We start from the raw sequence: 18611 nt of genomic DNA, 5'->3' as shown, positions 1-18611 counted from the left end.
CTTTGAGCCTTTCATTGTTCATGGAGTCCACTGTTTTATGGACATATCATACCCTTTCTTTTTGGAAACAGAAGTATTTGGGAGGAAGGAGGCCAACTGGGGGCAAGCGAAGTAAGGAAAGGGACAAGCCAAAGAAGAAGTCCACACAATATATTCACCCGGACAGCGTGGCCTCCTGCCTTTAAATGAGCTATAAATGACACAATAAGAAAAAGGTCCTAAGATCCTTCCGTGAAGTTTTTAAAAAACCCTGCTGGCTTCAACTTCTCAGGAAAATTGCCATTAAAATCATTTGATAGCTTCATTCAAGCAGTTCTTCTATATGGATATGAGAATGGATTCTGGAGCCTCTGCAGAAAGGAACAGAATCTGTAATACACTCCACATTCACAGACATTTCCCTCAATAATGAACCTAGGATAGGGACCCTCAACAGACACACAAATGTATTCAAATTCTGGTGTCACCTCCATATTACCAACAAACACAAAACTTGAAAAAAGACACTCAGAATCTATATAGTAAACCTTTCATATCGCAACAGCACCAACTCCCAAAACTCAAGGAACCCTTATGAAAGGGCAGCAATGTAAACTGGCCCTGAGAATAGCTGTACACCTACTACTGGAAAAAGAAAACAAACTGAATTGCTACAGATACCTAAAAAGGAAATATCTATATTAGTAGATATCCTTACCTTGTTCACATGCCATATATCTAATACAGAATAAAAGGCCAGAAATTAGAATCAGAAGCATGCAGAGAAAAACTGAAATAGAGAACCCAAGAACCCAGACTCTGTGAGCAATGCAGTACTGAAGAAAAAGAAACAGAAATGTTTCATACTGTGCTTTGAAAAAATGCCCTAAAGCTGATATATTCCAGTATCTAACAATTTAAATTATACTTTTTCTTTTCTGTCTTTGCTATCTGGCATTTTTTCTAATTGCTTTGGTCTCAGTTTCTCTCTTCCACATTCCTGTTGTCAGTCGTCTCCTAATTTCTTTTCCAGAATTTCCTGCCCATTTTTCACTTCTCTTTCCTATCTTCTTCCCTTCTCTACATCTCTGCCATTGATCTTTTCCTTTCTTCTTTTTCTCCATTTATCTTCTCTTCCTCTCATTTTACTCATAGCTAGATTTTACCTCTCATTCTATCCTTCTTTCGCCCTCCAGTCCACAATCTCCATCTTTTCACTTCTCTCCTTTGTACAAGCTTTCCATTCACTCCCATCTCTCTCTCTAGTTCTTGCACTTCCCTCTCTCCTTCCCAGCCTCCTATTCATCCTCTGTCTTTCACCCCCTTTAGTTTTCCATTTCTACCTTCTGTCACCATCTCCCTAGCCCTCTTCTACCTTCCTCTGACTTTAATTTTCTTATCAGCCCCCATCCTTTTACTGTCACTCATCCCCCTCTAGCATCCATCGCTTTATTTCTCTTTTCCCTACTCATCTTCCCATTCCCCCCTTTCACCTCATCCCTAATCCCATTTCCACACTCTCTCACCTTCTGAGACTTGTCCCTTTCCTCTGTCTTTTACCCCTCCTGTGTCTTTATACTGCCTTTCAACTCCTTCCTTGCCCTCCACACCATCTCTTCATCCATCTCTCCCTCCAAATACTCTTCCCCTTCACACCCACTCCCTCCCTTCCATTACTTTTCTCTCATAATTCCCTCTTGCCCAAGCCTCTTCCCACTCCCTGTCTCCAGAGTTGCTCCCTCCTTCTCACCCCTTTCTGCAGAGTCTCTCCCCCTCTTCTCACTCCCTCCTTATGCTCTTCTTTCTTATATCCACAGCTCTTCCTATCTTCCCTCTTGGCTATTCTCCTCATTTTACTTCTTCCCTCCAGGTGCTCTTCCCCCCTCCTCATAGCTTTCCTATGTTCTTCCCCACTTTTTTAGCTCCTCTCTTCAAGGCTCTTTCTCCCTCCCATTCTCTGCACTGGGACTGTGGATGCTCCCACAGTTTTTCTTCCTCCCAATCAGTCCCCCACCAGTGTGTCTCTCTCCTTCTTCCTAAGCCCCATCAGTCCCTACCAGGTTCCCTCTGCCCCCTCCATCAGTTTCTCTATCCCCCCTCCCTTCAGCCCCCACTAGTTTCTCTTTCTGCTTGAGGACAGGTGTAACTTTATGCATGTGTATTTAAAACACACACACACATCTTTGAAATCAAAAGTATGCTTGTTAATCCTTTTCCTGCCCCCCTAGAAGGCCTACTTAATATACCCTTAAAAGTACAAGTGAAATTTTGTTCTACATATACTTTACTTTTACATGCATAGACCCCCAAATTGATTTTGAAATGGTAACTTAGATGCACGAGCATTTTGCCTCATTTTTTAAAATCAGGCCCCTTAATTGCTTCAAATTCTCCATGTGGACTAGCACTTGAGTCCCCATGTCTTACCAAGTAACAACACTCAATGAATCCTGTGCTTGAGCAGCACCGATTCAAAGGTCTCAATGAAATAAACACCCAGGTACCACTTTTTGGACCTCTTATCTACTGGTAAGATTCCATTAAACCTGGACCAACTATTCCCCAAAACATATTACTCCCCATGTTAGGCCTAAATGGGTGAATGATGTTCTCTACAGTGAAAGGGACTGCTCCAGAAAATCTAACCCCTAACTTGCTTGCCTTATTATTTTTTGTCCCTTTACCTCTTCCCTCCATCAAGCTCCATCCAGCCTGCAGAACCTGACAAAGAACTACTGTGTGCCCGGTCTAAGACCTATCTGTTTGCCTAACCCCCATTCTTACCAATAACTACATTTTTCATCTGTAAGTTTCTTTTAAAACCCTGTGACAACACTCCTCTGACTCAGGGACAGGATACACTGGGAAACACATTTCTGGGAACATTTTGTTTCCTCCACAACTTTCAGTGAAACAAGTAGATTTCAACAAGCTGAACACAATTATGCATTTATTATATATGTATCACGTACCATTTGCCAAAAAAGTGCGATATACATTAAGCATTGTTATGTGTCTGTAGCGGCATAAGCTATAATGGCAATCTTGGCACAAGAAAACACTAAAAATGTTTTGCCGCAGATTTTCATTTGTAATCACTGTCTGACACTTCGCGGATGAGAGTCCAACAATAGTCACCCAGCATGGAGGGGTTCCACTTGCCTTGATACCATTTCTCCATTGTCTTGATGAAACCTTTCACCATGTTCGTCACTCACAGCATCAAGGTCGTCTGGAAAGAAGTCCAAGTGGGAATGAAGAAAATGTATCTTCAATGACATGTTGCACTTCTTCAATTTGTATGCCTGAAGGAGATTTTCAACCTGTTCGACATAGTCTACGGCCTTATAGTTGCCTAGAAAATTACAAACGACATTCTTGAGGGCTGTCCACGCAACACGTTCTGTACTTGCAGAAGACCATCAGTGACTGTCCTTCAACACAGCTCGGATTTGTGGACCAACGAAAACACCTACTGTCCAGCAAGAAAATATATGTAAGCGAGATTATGTTTTAAAATTTCACAATTATTGTGTTTCTCAAAAACCTTATGTAATGTAGGGATGTGAATCGGGGCTTCGGACGATTGAAAATATCGTCGATATTTTCAAAATTGTCAGAAATCGGGGGCTCCCCCGAAACGATAGGAAAACTCCACGATATTGATCGTGGGGGTTCTCTTATTGTTTTGGGGGAGGGCGGGAAAAACGGCACACAAAAATAACCCCTAAACCCACCCGACCCTTTAAAACTAATCCCTTTGCTTCCCCCACCCTCCCAACCCCCCCAAAAACATTTTACAGGTACCTGGTGGTCCAGTGGGGGTCCAGGGAGTGATCTCCCTGGACCCCCACTGGACCACCAGGTACCTGTAAAATGTTTACAGTGCTCCTGTCACATGGTAGGAGCACTGGATGGCCTGCGCTATTTTTAAAGATGGCGCCGGCTATCCAGTGCTCCCTCCATGTGACAGGGGCCGGCCAATGGCACGGATACCCTGTCACATGGTAAGGGCAAAGGCCATCGGCGCCATTTTGATTAGTGGCAGCCCACGGCCCGAGAGCGGGAGATCGCTCCCGGGACCACCACTGGACCACCAGGTACCTGTAAAATGTTTTTTTGGGGGGGTCGGGAGGGTGGGGGAAGCAAAGGGATTAGTTTCAAAGGGTTGGGGTGGGTTTTTTGTTTATCGGCTTGGGCGTAGCCGATAAACAAAACCGCAATTGGGCCCGATGAAAAAAAAACCCCCACATGTGAATCAGAACCGGAATCCGAACTGATTCCGGTTCCGATTCACATCTCTAATGTAATGTACAAATTTCGAAGTAATATCTGTGATCAGCATCAAAAAATCTATTTGGAACACCAAAAAGCCTGAAGGAAACAAAACCTTTGTTTACCAGTGATACAGGCATGTTAGGGGACTAGAGCCCTGTAACTGGCTAGGCTGCCTTAACTCCTCTTCCTACCTATTTGCCTTCATTTGCTGCAGGGAAACTCATGAGGAACTGTGGGCAGTGTGAGTTACAAATCATAAGTGCTGGAGACATAATTCAGTGATTTTTACCATTCAGAATGTTTACTTCCTCAAAACAAGATTTTTCTGTTCTTAGTTTACATTGGCAAAATGTATTTTGTAAGATTGGTGTTGACTATGCAGCTTAATGGTCTAGAAAGGATGAGTATATGCACTAGTGACAAAGATAGGAGCCTATAGTAGACAGCCAAGAAAAAAAAATTCTCTTAACATAATTATTTATATTTGTTGTTATTTTCTTTTCATATAAGTGATAAGTACTTTTAATATATATAAGTAGTAATATAGATATGGCCTAGCAATGAAATTTATAGCGGAAAAATATTGACTCCAGAAAAAAACACTGTGGTATAATACCTCCTATTGTAATCACTGTGCTTTCCCAGGAGTGACAGCTTTTATTTTTTTTCAACAGTCCAAAGCAACAAGATGAGTATTTTCTTTCTGTAGTCATCTTGAACTAGAGCCACATGAACATAGCTCACAGACTGTGATGTGAAACACTGTGGGGCAGATTTTAAAAGGTACGCGCGCAGCCTACATTTGTGTGTGCTACCCGGCGCGCACAAATGTATGCCTGATTTTATAACATGCACGCGCAGCCGCGCACATGTTATAAAATCAGGGGTCAGCACGTGCAAGTGGGTGCACACTAGTGCAACATGCGCATGCCGAGTCCTCGGGGAGACCAGCTGGCTTTCCCCATTCCCTCTGAGGCCACTCCAAAATTGGTGCGGGGCCTCAGAGGGAACTTTCCTTCCCCCCCCCACCTTCCCTACCTGACCCGCCCCCCCAGCCTGAAACCACACCCCCATACCTTTGTTGTGGAAGTTACACCTGCCAAAGGCAGGTGTAACTTGCGCGCACCGGCCAAGTGCCGGTGCACGATCCCCCGGCCCAACGGTCATACAGAGGCCTCTGTCCCCGCCCCTGCCCCGCCCTGGACCGCCCCGAACCGCACATTTTTTTTTAAATTTTATCTTTATTACATTTTTAACAACTTACAAAGTATCCACTTTGTCATGCAATATGGTTCAGTAACAATTGAAGAAATCCATTTTACCCAATTAACATCTCATAACAGAAATAATATATCATTTGTTATAAACCCGTTAGACCCCTATTTTCTGGGGGGGTGAAGTACATGCAAATTAAAGGAGAATACAGGCAATATTATAATCAAGAAAAGGCGACTATATTAACCGGACATTATTTATAAGCGATTTACCCACTGCTTATTTGCAGGGACACCTTTTTTGCTTCAATAAAGCTCTTGAGCTGGTCGGGTTGGAAAAATATGTAATTATTCCCTTCAAATTTTACCACGCATTTGCAGGGGAATCTTAAAAAAAAAGATGCCCCTACTGCTAACGCTTCCGATTTCAAAGCTAAAAAGTTCTTTCTTTTCACCTGCGTCACTTTAGTTAAATCAGGATAGATCCTCACATTTCCTCCCATAAACATAATTTGGATCTTTTTAAAGTAGGCACGCATGACTTTACCTAAATCAAGCTCATTAAAGAAGTATATTAATAAAGTAGTTCTTTCTACTATTTCAGGCGCAGATGTTTCAAGAAAAGCTGTCAAATTTTCCAAGGCATTAGGAGCCATTTGTATTTGTTGGTTTGTACGAATAGGTAGAAAATATACCTTAACCCAGGGGTGGAGATTGTTCAGGGGGAATTTCCAATACCTCCAGGAAATATCGTTTAATAGTCACTCTCGGCAATTCTCCAACCACCCTTCGAAGCGCACATTTTTTCAAGCCCAGGGACTTACAAGCATCACGGGGCTTTACGCCCGCCACCAGGCCTTTTGAAAATAGGACCGGCGCGCGTAACCCCTCCTGGATTTACACACGTAGGGCTTTGAAAATCTGCCCCTGTGTCTTTCTTACTGCAGAACAAGCTCATCTTCAGTTACACATGCACAGTTGTGCTCGTATGCAGGGAACCTTAGTCACAAGCACATATGCAGCTTCAAACATAATTATATACACATTTGCAACATGTGTCATACATGCATGCACTTGCTCTACCAGGGGCACATAGTAACATCTAGTTCTCACGTAGTCTCAGTGACAAAAATACATGCAACCTTGGTCACAGGAACGCCCACCTAACACCTTACACAGATCAAGTCCTGTGTGAGTAATTCTTCTTCAGTTCTGATTCTTCGACTAAACAGGATTATCCATGGTAAAATTAGAGATTATTGTAATGATTCATTACTTTGTTGATGCCCTACACTGTTTACTGTCATGTATTATTATATTATCTGGTAGAACAGTGAAGTGTATGGGGACACAGTTTATATTAAAGATATAATACAAAATAAAGTACTATAGTATTGCCGGCAGTAAAAAATAGACATATGTTTTCAACTGTTCTGGTGGAAAGTAAATCTGGGTATGGGATGAATAAACATAGTTGGCAGGACTCAAACCTGTGCAGGGAAACCCAAATGGATTTCTAGTCTATCGCCTTAACCACTCGGCCACGACTACATCCCGTCACATGTAACCAAATACCACACTAAGAAAACTCTTGCTAAAAGCATTGTATTTATCATTCATATATCCTCATTCTCTAAGGAAGCTAAAACCTGCTTGAATGCTGCAGAAATGGCTTCGGCACAGTTGTCATCATTTATTAAATGCAAAGATTCTTGAGTAATGTTTGCCAGAAAGAATACTACAGGATCTTAATATATCAGAGTTATCATTCAAGTGCAGTGCTTTTTCCTACAAGGTGCCTTTCCCACTATGGCCACTAGAAATCACAGGGCACTAAGATGAAAGGAAGGCACAGCATTTTCCTTTAGCATTTGGTAGCCCCTTGGAGAAAGATGGGATGAATGTGATACTACATATATTTATATGTCCATCCTATATCTTTTGGGGATAGTTTTCAAAAGGATGTATGCAAAGAAGTGCCGGTTTATGTGCATAAATCAGATTGGAAAGTTATCCATGGGAAAAGGTGGGTTGAGGGTAGTATGGGGGAAAGCATGCACATAGCTGGATGAGGTGCATCATTTTTTTCTGCACTCGCGGTAGATATTCCAGGGATGAAGTAGGGGGTGGTGAAAGCATTTGCATGCATACTTTCAGTTTTCAAAAGTATGTGCGTAAAATGTACATGCAGAAAGTTGCACTAACGTCCCACGCATAACAGATTTGCTTTCTTAATGAGCTGACATCCTAAATCTGTCTCTCTTGTTTACTGAATGGAAGACAGGGAATGGAGTAACATTGTATAGAAGCTTTCAGATCCTAAAGGTGCAGTTACATGATTGAACCCATAACAATTATATCCAGGGTATGTTTGCAAGGACACCCATACATTTTCAAAGAGGGCTTATGTGCATATGTCTGCTTTGAAAATTCAGCCAAGGCTATAATACATGCTGCTGCTAATTATAATCCCTAGAATCTTATGCCCTTTCTCACTCTCCAGTAAAACTTGATTTTTTTTCAAGGCAATACATTATTTACCAGAACAAAATAAAAAACAAATGATGAACATAAAAATCTGATTGCTGTTCTTAGTCACTGTGATCTCTATTCTGCGATGTTCGGAAGTGTGTAATAAAAAATGGTAGCAAGAATAATTCTCTACAGGACAGCTCAGGGAATCTCCTGAGCTGGGCTGAATGTTTTTCAGGTCCGATTTCTGCGGGTCTTTAGCCACTCATGTAGCTGAGGAATTTTGCAGAATTGAGGCCTTAATGATAACAGGTTTGTTAGACTGTGTGTTGGGAAACACCAGCTAATGATCTTTCTTACTAATGACCTAGCCCTTCAGGCAATAAAGCTAGACATCACTAATTAAGACAGAAGCCTGCTGACTTTTACAGCCACACAAAATGAAAGAAGGCATTGGGCTAATAGAAAAGGGCTAAGTCTCTGGAAGGAATATATATGTAAATGAGATATACAACAAATATTTTTTCTTCTTGTGCAGTAGACAATATTATCTGAAAATAATGTAAGAGCTGCACCCCCCCCCCCCAACTCCCAGGCAGCAAAATTTCTTAAAAACAGGACCAGAATGGGGATTCTTCTCTCAGCCGAGCGCACCGTTTAGCGCCCATTTGGCTGCGCCTTTTCGACGCGCGTCTATTACCCCTTATGCTGTAAAGGGTGATAGCACATCGAAAAAGCGTGGCCAAAGCCCCTGAAAACTAATAGCGCTCATCAACATGCAAATGCATGTTGATGAGCGCTATTAGTCACCCGGGATACTGAAAGTAAAATGTGCAGTCAGCGGGTTAGAGAAACAGACGCTCAATTTTCCCGGCGTCCGCTTTCCTAACCCGTGGCTGTCAGCAGGTTCGAAAACCGACGCCTGTAAAATTGTCCCGATGACAGCCCCCTCTACTGCAAATAAGGAGACGCTAGGGACACGCTATTGTCCCTAGCGCCTCCTTATTAGCACAACACCTCATTTAAATAGAGAATCGCGCGCCCAGGAGAGGTGCCTGATTCTGTGTATTCTGTGTAATCAGCCTGTTTCTGTGTATTCTCATGGAAATAGGAAAACCCTCGAGCTCCTCCCATCACTCTCTACTTTATTTGTGACCAAAAAGGAACGGTGCCAGCTGGGGGACCCTCCTACTTCTTTCCTGCCCAAGAAGAGGTAAATTAATTTTTCAGACAGGAAGGAGAGAGGAAGAAGGAAATTTCCCCCAGCTGGAAGTATCATTTTTAGGTCACAGATTATACATTGGGAGAGGGATGAGTTTGGGGTAATTTTATTTTATCCCTGTCAGTGCAGAGGGAGGAAGAGAGAATCCCTGCCTGCTGGCAGGTTTTTAAAACATTTTACAGAACAGACTGCTGGAGGGAAAAGAGATCAGCCTGGGGGGGGGGGGGGGGGGCGGAGGGGAGGGAGGGAGGATTGTCATTACTTTTAGATGGGGCCATGGAGGGAAGGGGGATAGCCAGGAAGGTTCTTTCATTTTGTTTTCAAATGAGGCCATGGGAAGGGGGCAACAGACCCCCCCTCCCGGGATATTTTCATATATTTTTTTTAAATCAAGCAAGGAGGGTTGCCAGGTTAGCTTAAGGCCTGCAGTTTGGCTGACCACAGTTAAGCAGGTAACTTTGGCCTGCCAGCACTGAATATCAGTGCTGACCAGATGAGATTTAACCCTTCTCATGGAAACAGGATCTTTGAAAACTGCCTGCCCTGAGTGCAAAAACTATGCACATAGTGGCAGTACACTTCTAGGTGCAGCGTGTGGAGGCATTCGTTAGAGGTGAAGACTGGGCATGGTTTTCACTTGGGCATGCAAGGAAAAATAGTGGAAACTATCCTCAAGATCAAAATTGTAGAGCATATAGAAAGACATGGTTTAACGGAACACAGTCAACATGGATTTACCCAAGGGAAGTCTTGCCTAACAAACCTGCTTCATTTTTTTGAAGGGGTTAATAAACATGTGGATAAAGGTGAACCGGTAGATGTAGTGTATTTGGATTTTCAGAAGGCGTTTGACAAAGTTCCTCATGAGAGGCTTCTACGAAAACTAAAAAGTCATGGGATAGGATGCGATGCCCTTTCGTGGATTACAAACTGCTTAAAAGACAGGAAACAGAGAGTAGAACTAAATGGTCAATTTTCTCAGTGGAAAAGGGTAAACAGTGGAGTGCCTTATAGAGATGTGAATCGTGTCCTCGATCGTCTTAACGATCGATTTCGGCTGGGAGGGGGAGGGAATCGTATTGTTGCCATTTGGGTGTGTAAACTATCGTGAAAAATCGTTAAAATCGTGAGCCGGTACACTAAACCCCCCTAAAACCCACCCCGACCCTTTAAATTAAATCCCCCACCCTCCCGAACCCCCCCCCCCCAAATGCTTTAAATTACCTGGGGATCCGGCGGTGGTCCAGAACGGCGGCGGTCCGGAACGGCCCCCTCAATAGAATCGTGTTGCCTTCAGCTGGCGCCATTTTTCAAAATGGCCGCCGCAAAATGGCGGCGGCCATAGACAAAAACGATTCGACGGAGGAGGTCGTTCCGGACCCCCGCTGGACTTTTGGCAAGTCTTGTGGGGGTCAGGAGGCCCCCCCAAGCTGGCCAAAAGTTTCCTGGGAGTCCAGTGGGGTTCCGGGAGCGATTTCTTGCCGCGAATCGTTTTCGTACGGAAAATGGCGTCGGCAGGAGATCGACTGCAGGAGGTCGTTCAGCGGGGGTTCCGGACCGCCGCTGAACAACCTCCTGCACTCGATCTCCTGCCGGCGCCATTTTCCGTACGAAAATGATTCGCGGCAAGAAATCGCTCCCGGAACCCCGCTGGACTCCCAGGAAACTTTTGGCCAGCTTGGGGGGGCCTCCTGACCCCCACAAGACTTGCCAAAAGTCCAGCGGGGGTCCGGAACGACCTCCTCCGTCGAATCGTTTTTGTCTATGGCCGCCGCCATTTTGCGGCGGCCATTTTGAAAAATGGCGCCGGCTGAAGACAACACGATTCTATTGAGGGGGCCGTTCCGGACCGCCGTCGTTCTGGACCACCGCCGGATCCCCAGGTAATTTAAAGCATTGGGGGGGTTCGGGAGGGTGGGGGATTTAATTTAAAGGGTCGGGGGTGGGTTTTAGGGGTTTTTAGTGTGCCGGTTTTCCTGCCCTCCCCCTTCCCCCGATTTACGATTTTTTAACGATAAATCGGGGGAATTGGTATTGTATCGTGGCCCTAACGATTTTTTGACGATTTAAAATATATCGGACAATATTTTAAATCGTCAAAAAACGATTCACATCCCTAGTGCCTTAGGGATCTGTACTTGGACCAGTGCTTTTCAATATATATATAAATGATCTGGAAAGGAATACGACGAGTGACGTTATATTTTTTGTGAAGACGTTCGCCGATGTAGGATGGGAAGATTATCCTCTACTAAATGTATTAAGTGTCATCAAGTAATAGGTACTTTGGCACATAGATTATTTTTGTGCCTGGTACTTAGATCTTTTTGGATAAAAGTGATTTCAGTAGTTGCTCAATGTACTGCCTCTTCTATTGTTTGTAAGGGCAAGCTGCTCCTATCTGGTCTAAGAGGAGCCCTTTCTTCTTACAAATTATCCTTAGATAAATTTGGTCACACTGCCGTATTACTGGCATGCCGTACTATTTTAGCTGATTGGATAACACCAGACAAGTCTCCTGACTTGCGGGCCTGGTATGGGTGGCTTGCATTCTCAATGCAAATGGAACAGATGGTTGCCTTAAGGAGTGAGAGAGAAAGAGATTTGATATACCAGTCTTGTTGGTCGGTTTGCTATGATCTACTTCCGTCTGATCTTCAGACTACTTTAAATGTTGCTGGATATCATTCCTCTTGGAGTTGACTGACATTACAATTGGAATTTTGTGGGAGCAGTTGATGACTTATGTGTTTTAAATTTTGAAGGATATATCCCCAGAGTAGGAGGTTAGGGGGGGGGGGGGGGGAATGGTTGTGAGTACTGTGTGTGTGTTTGTATGGGTTGTGAATGTGTGTATTGGGCTTTGTTCTTATAAATGCTAAAAAGAAGGTATAAGGGGAGCTGTTTGAGCTTATTTTAGTAATGTATATAGTTACTAATTGCTCCTTGTAAGTATTTTATTTGTACTTATGGGGGCGGATTTTAAAAGGCGCGCGAATAGCCTACTTTTGTTTGCGCTCCAGGCGCAAACAAAAGTACGCTGGATTTTAGTAGATACGCGCGGAGCCGCGCATATCTGCTAAAAACCTGGATCGGCGCGCGCAAGGCTATGGATTTTGTATAGCCGGCGCGCACCGAGCCGCGCAGCCTACCCCCGTTCCCTCCAAGGCAGCTCCGAAATCGGAGCGGCCTCGGAGGGAACTTTCCTTTGCCCTCCCCTCACCTTCCCCTCCCTTCCCCTACCTAACCCACCCTCCCGGCCCTGTCTAAACCCCCCCCCTTACCTTTGTCGGGGGATTTACGCCTCCCAGAGGGAGGCGTAAATCCCCGCGCGCCAGCGGGCCTCCTGCGCGCCGGGCCGCGACCTGGGGGCGGGTACGGAGGGTGTGGCCACGCCCCGGGCCCGCCCCCGGAACGCTCCCGACACGCCCCGAAAACGCCGCGCGGTTCGGGCCCGCCCCGACACGCCCCCCCCGACACGCCCCCTCCGAAAACCTCGGGACTTACGCGAGTCCCGGTGCTCTGCGCACGCCGGTAGGCCTATGTAAAATAGGCTTACCGGCGCGCAGGGCCCTGCAGGGCTCTGAAAATCCGCCCCATGATGTTTTAATAAAAATGATTTTGACAAAAAAAAAAAATTTGCGGATGATACAAAATTATTCAGAGTAGTTAAATCACAAGCAGACTGTGATATATTACAGGAGGACCTTGCAAGACTGGAAGATTGGGCATCCAAATGGCAGATGAAATTTAATGTGGACAAGTGCAAGGTGTTGCATATAGGGAAAAATAACCCTTGCTGTAGTTACACGATGTTAGGTTACATATTAGGAGCTACCACCCAAGAAAGAGATCTAGGTGTCATAGTAGATAATACATTGAAATCGTCAGCTCAGTGTGCTGCAGCAGTCAAAAAAGCAAATAGAATGTTAGGAATTATTAAGAAGGGAATGGTTAATAAAACGGAAAATGTCATAATGCCTCTATATTGCTCCATGGTGAGACCACACCTTGAATACTGTGTACAATTCTGGTCGCCGTATCTCAAAAAAGATATAGTTGCAATGGAGAAGGTACAGAGAAGGGCAACCAAAATGATAAAGGGGATGGAACAGCTCCCCTATGAGGAAAGGCTGAAGAGGTTAGGGCTTTTCAGCTTGGAGAAGAGACGGCTGAGGGGGGATATAATAGAGGTCTTTAAGATCATGAGAGGTCTTGAACGAGTAGATGTGACTCGGTTATTTACACTTTCGAATAATAAAAGGAGTAGGGGGCATTCCATGAAGTTAGCAAGTAGCACATTTAAGACTAATTGGAGAAAATTATTTTTCACTCAAAGCACAATAAAGCTCTGGAATTTGTTGCCAGAGGATGTGGTTAGTGCAGTTAGTGTAGCTGGGTTCAAAAAAGGTTTGGATAAGTTCTTGGAAGAGAAGTCCATTAACTGCTATTATTCAAGTTTACTTAGGGAATAGCCACTGCTATTAATTGCATCAGTAGCATGGGATCTTCTTGGTGTTTGGGTAATTGCCAGGTTCTTGTGGACTGATTTGGCCTCTGTTGGAAACAGGATGCTGGGCTTGATGGACCCTTGGTCTGACCCAGGATGGCAATTTCTTATGTTCTTATGTTCTTATACATACATAATGTTACTGGGAAGAGGACCTGCTCATTGCAGGTGCAGATCTGTGTACATGCTTTTTCTGACTCAGTTTTTCAAGGGCAACTTTTCCCTTTGAAAAATGATCTAAAGTATGTGGGTAAAATGTATTTGAAGACTTTGCCCTTCTGCACACAATTTGTAAATTGCCCTCTTAGTGGAAATTAGTGGAAGACGGAGATCAGTTGGAGATCCAACCATCTGAGCAGCCTTAGGAAAGTGATAAATGTGCTGGTCTATTCCACAGGGGCCACATATAAAGAGAGTGGCTTGGCAGCAGTATATCCCAACCAGAATGGGTATCTTTAGACTCACATCCAGGATCTAAGGCAATCTCAATGGGTGGGCCAACAGTATGTCACCTGGAGCATCAAAGGGTCCTGGGAAAAAGTTTTCATTCATCTTGAAGGAGACAAACTATCTGTCCAGTGAGTATCAAATGATTTCTTTGGAGTGCTTTTTCAGGTCCTTGTCCAGTCTAATTTCACCCTGTACACTGACAGGTTGGACAGTTTAGAAACAATGACATAGGATTCTTGGGCTCAACCAATTAGCAAATTTGCAGTTGTCTTGGATTTTAGAGGTTCATATTCTTTGGATCCTGGGCTCAACACCTGTGTTTCCACATGAGCTTCATATCAGGCTTTGTTGTTGGCATTCTGCTTGCCAGCTACTTGCACTACCGCTTGATATGTAGAGTTGAATTGCTTTTTCAGATTTTTATTGTATTTTAAGTGAACCACAGTAGTGACTGGGTGTCATCCCAAAACACACATTAATAGGTAGAGTAATGCTTCTCTTCCAAACATAAGATAGTAGGGGTAGTACCTGGTGACATCATTCATGGTACAACTGTATGGGGCGGATTTTAAGAGCCCTGCTCGCTTAAATCCGCCCAAAACCGGGCGGATTTAGGCGAGCAGGGCCCTGCGCACCGGGAAGCCTATTTTACATAGGCCTACCGGCGCGCGCAGAGCCCCGGGACTCGCGTAAGTCCCGGGGTTCTCCGAGGGGGGCGTGTCGGGGGCGTGTCGGGGGCGGGCCCGGTCGTCGCGGCGTTTCGGGGGCGTGTCGGCAGCATTTTGGGGGCGGGTACGGGGGCGTGGCTACGGCCCGGGGCGGTCCGGGGGCGTGGCCACGCCCTCCGTACCCGCCCCCAAGTTGCTGCCCGGCGCGCAGGAGGCCCGCTCGCGCGCGGGGATTTACGCCTCCCGGAGGGAGGCGTAAATCCCCGGAGAAAGGTAAGGGGGAGGTGTAGACAGGGCCGGGCGGGTGGGTTAGGTAGAGGAAGGGAGGGGAAGGTGAGGGGAGGGCATTAGAGGATTCCCTCCAAGGTCGCTCCGATTTCGGAGCGGCCTTGGAGGGAACGGGGGTAGGCTGCGCGGCTCGGTGCGCGCTGGCTATACAAAATCCATAGCCTTGCGCACGCCGATCCAGGTTTTTAGTAGATACGTGCGGCTCCGCGCGTATCTACTAAAATCCAGCGTACTTTTGTTTGCGCCTGGAGCGCAAACAAAAGTAGGCTATTCGCGCTCCTTTTAAAATCCGCCCCAATGTGTTTACCAGTCAACTCACATGTTGACTCCACTGCTGTTTTTGCTTATGGTTCAAAGTTCTCAACATGTTCATAAATGTTCTATTGAATCAGACTGGCTGCATATCTCCCTGTGAATGATAAGGAATGGTGCATGATATTTTTATTATAAACACCAAAAGTGCACATAAAGTTCACTTGGTCAAAGTTCTCACGCAAAAATTATTTTTATTACTTCAACATGGTTACTCCTGACAGTTGAATGCAATGTTTAACAACAGTCCCCGACACGGACCCGTGTTTCGCCAGTCCGGCTGCTTCGGGGGGATTTTTGAACAACAATCTGTGTCATAAGATATTTTGTATGGAGTCCTGAACTGGAGCATGCATGGAGTGCACCCTCGCTCCAGTGTTTTCCTGGCATGATATTTTTATGCTACAAACTTGAAGCATTTCTTTAATTAACAATCTTTCAAATTCTCAGCCCTAGTCTGAGAGAATCTGACTCGGAAGGCTATAGTACACAAAATTCTGGTTCCACGGCAGTTTGGAAGTGGTGGTTGTTCTCTGATCCTTAGTGGGGAAAACTTGGGCATATTTGGTAAAATGATCAGTGACCACTAATATGTTACAGATGCTTCAGCTGTCATTCTCCAGCAAGAGAAAGTCAATGCACACTAAATCCTTGGGACTTTTACTGGTGATGGTGGTCAGTGCTGCAGCTCTCATGGGGAAGGTTTTTTTCTTCATGGACTTTCCATAAGTTTTGCCTAGGACTTCACTTCAGATGACAACCAGGGCCAGTATAACCGGTCTTCACTAAAGCATTCATTCAATTTCAAGATGTCCTGTATCATCATGCAGACTGTACAGGACACACCTTTGAAACATCTGTGGCAACACTAGCTGTTTCCTTGACTTGGAAATCAGATCCTGTATGACCCAATAGAGCAGGTCATTTCTCAACACCAGACAGTTCCACTCTCTAAAAAGAAACATCATGTCTGGATGCTTTGAGGAGACAGAGGTGGCAAGTCAACTTCATTCAAGCCTTTCCAGACCCCAATTGAATCTCAATCCAATGACAACCTTAGTCAGACATTCCTAGAACATTGTAAATAATTGCTTTTTCTGTTAATCTCCTTTAGCCTTTCCTTCTTCACCCAGTTTTGAACATCCATGTTTTATTGTAACTTCATAGTTTCTCTTCACCAGTTACTGTTTATTTTATTTTCATTTTACACCCCCTGTTAAATGTAAACCAACATGATGTGATTCCTATCTTGAATGCCGGTATATAAAAACACTAAATAAATAAATAAATAAATAAATAAAATAAATAAATAAATAAGTCAACGCTACATTTTAGCTTTCCACACTTCTGATATAAGATCATCCTCCTGGTTGCCCTGCAAATCAGACTTGCACAGGGATTTTAAACTATCCCCATGCAGAGAGATGACATTCATATAAGCCACTGGAAAAAATGCTGCTGACATTCCTAATAAGGTGTCCACTTCTGTCACCTGAATCTGTTGGCACAATGTCTTGATTCTATCTTAAGACACTTGCACCCATGGCTCAGCAGACTCCCCTTTGTAGGTTCTACATGAGAGCACGTCAGCATCAATGTTCCTGGTTGGTACTTCATACTAAAATCATACATGGCTAAGGCTACCAACTATCTGAGCCCAGTACCATTCAACTTGGCTCTAGCTAATACACAGGTCATAGGATTGTTGTCTGTGCACATCAAAAACTTTGCCCCATAGAGATAATCATGGAACTCATCTACTACAGCCCACTTTAATGCAAAAAAATGTAGATGATGTGTTGGATACTTCCTCTCAGCCTCAGACAACTTCTGGCTAGAAAACACTACAGTCCTCAATCTCTCAGGTAATCCAGGCCATCTAGGCTAGCATTTGCATAGAGTATATATGGTAAACTGATGTCAACAAAAGCAAACATCGGAGCATGTGTCAAGCTGTAGATGACCTTCTTAAATGATTGCTCTCACTCCTTCGTCCACTTTGTCCCAAAAGGTTCAGATAGCTTTAAATAGGGGATAGTGGATTTTGGCAGCTGGACTCCCTTTTTCCTTTCCAGAAGTAACCTCTTGTGAGGTCTGTCAATGAATATATGATAGTAGAGTAGTTTTAGAACCAGAAAATAACTTAGAGCCCTAAGGTCAGTGAGTCTGTTCCACGTGGTAACTGCTGCAATCTTATTGGGATCTATAGCAATTCCTTCGTTTGCTGCAATCGTATTGGGATCTATAGCAATTCCTTCGTTTGCTACAATGTGTCCCATATACTTCTCCTGTTGTAAACAAAACTGACATTTATCTAGGGAGTACTTGAGCCCTTGAGCCTCAAGATGATCTAAAGTCTTCATAAGCCAGAATCTCATGGTCCTGGTAATTTCTTCCGAACATGATGAGGTCACCCAGATACACTAGTACTTCCATGAGGTTTATATCACCTGCAATTTTTTTCCATGAGTCAATGGTACATACTAAGAGTTCCTGTGATGCTTTGGGGCATCTGCTCAAACTAGTAGAACTCCAGCAGGCAAATGAAGGCAGTTTTCTACTTGTCAATCTCTTTCATGGGCATTTGGTAGTACCCATTTCTTAAATCCAATAGTGAGAACTACTTGTGCCCTATCAGACAGTTAAGGAACTCATCTATCCACAGAAGTGTCTACTGATCAAGAATGGTAATCTGTTCAATGTTCGCTAGTTAATGTATATACTAATGGCCCTATTCTTCTAAGCTACCTCTATTGGAGATGCATAAGGGCTTCTTTATTCTTTGATGATGCCTGCATCTATAATGCCTGAAAATGTTTCCTGACATCTTCAGTGTCCCAAATGCTAGGCAATGTGACCTTTTATGGAAAGGATGTGCATAATGGAGGGGAACAGGATTCTCCAGTACCTTTTCCAACCCTACATTTCATTCATGGATCTAGAATACTCAGCACCATTTGGACAGCTAGTGAATCAATCAGGGCTTCCACTGCTGTGAGATTGGGGAATCAACAAAGTTAAATAAAGTTGGATCAGTCTTGGTCTTATTGGGCTCACAGCAAGTGTCCACACTGTATATACAAGTTACCTCAGAACCTGCTGGTAAGATTATCTCCTTCTTGAATGTATTCCAGATTCAGATTGGCAACCATTTGTGCATCATTGTAGAGGCTGATAAAATTCCTCATTGGACCAATAATTTCCTGACATGACTGGAA

This window comes from Rhinatrema bivittatum, chromosome 1 (assembly GCF_901001135.1).
Source record: "Rhinatrema bivittatum chromosome 1, aRhiBiv1.1, whole genome shotgun sequence".
Lineage (NCBI taxonomy): Eukaryota > Metazoa > Chordata > Amphibia > Gymnophiona > Rhinatrematidae > Rhinatrema > Rhinatrema bivittatum.
Note: the sequence above shows the minus strand (reverse complement) of the source record.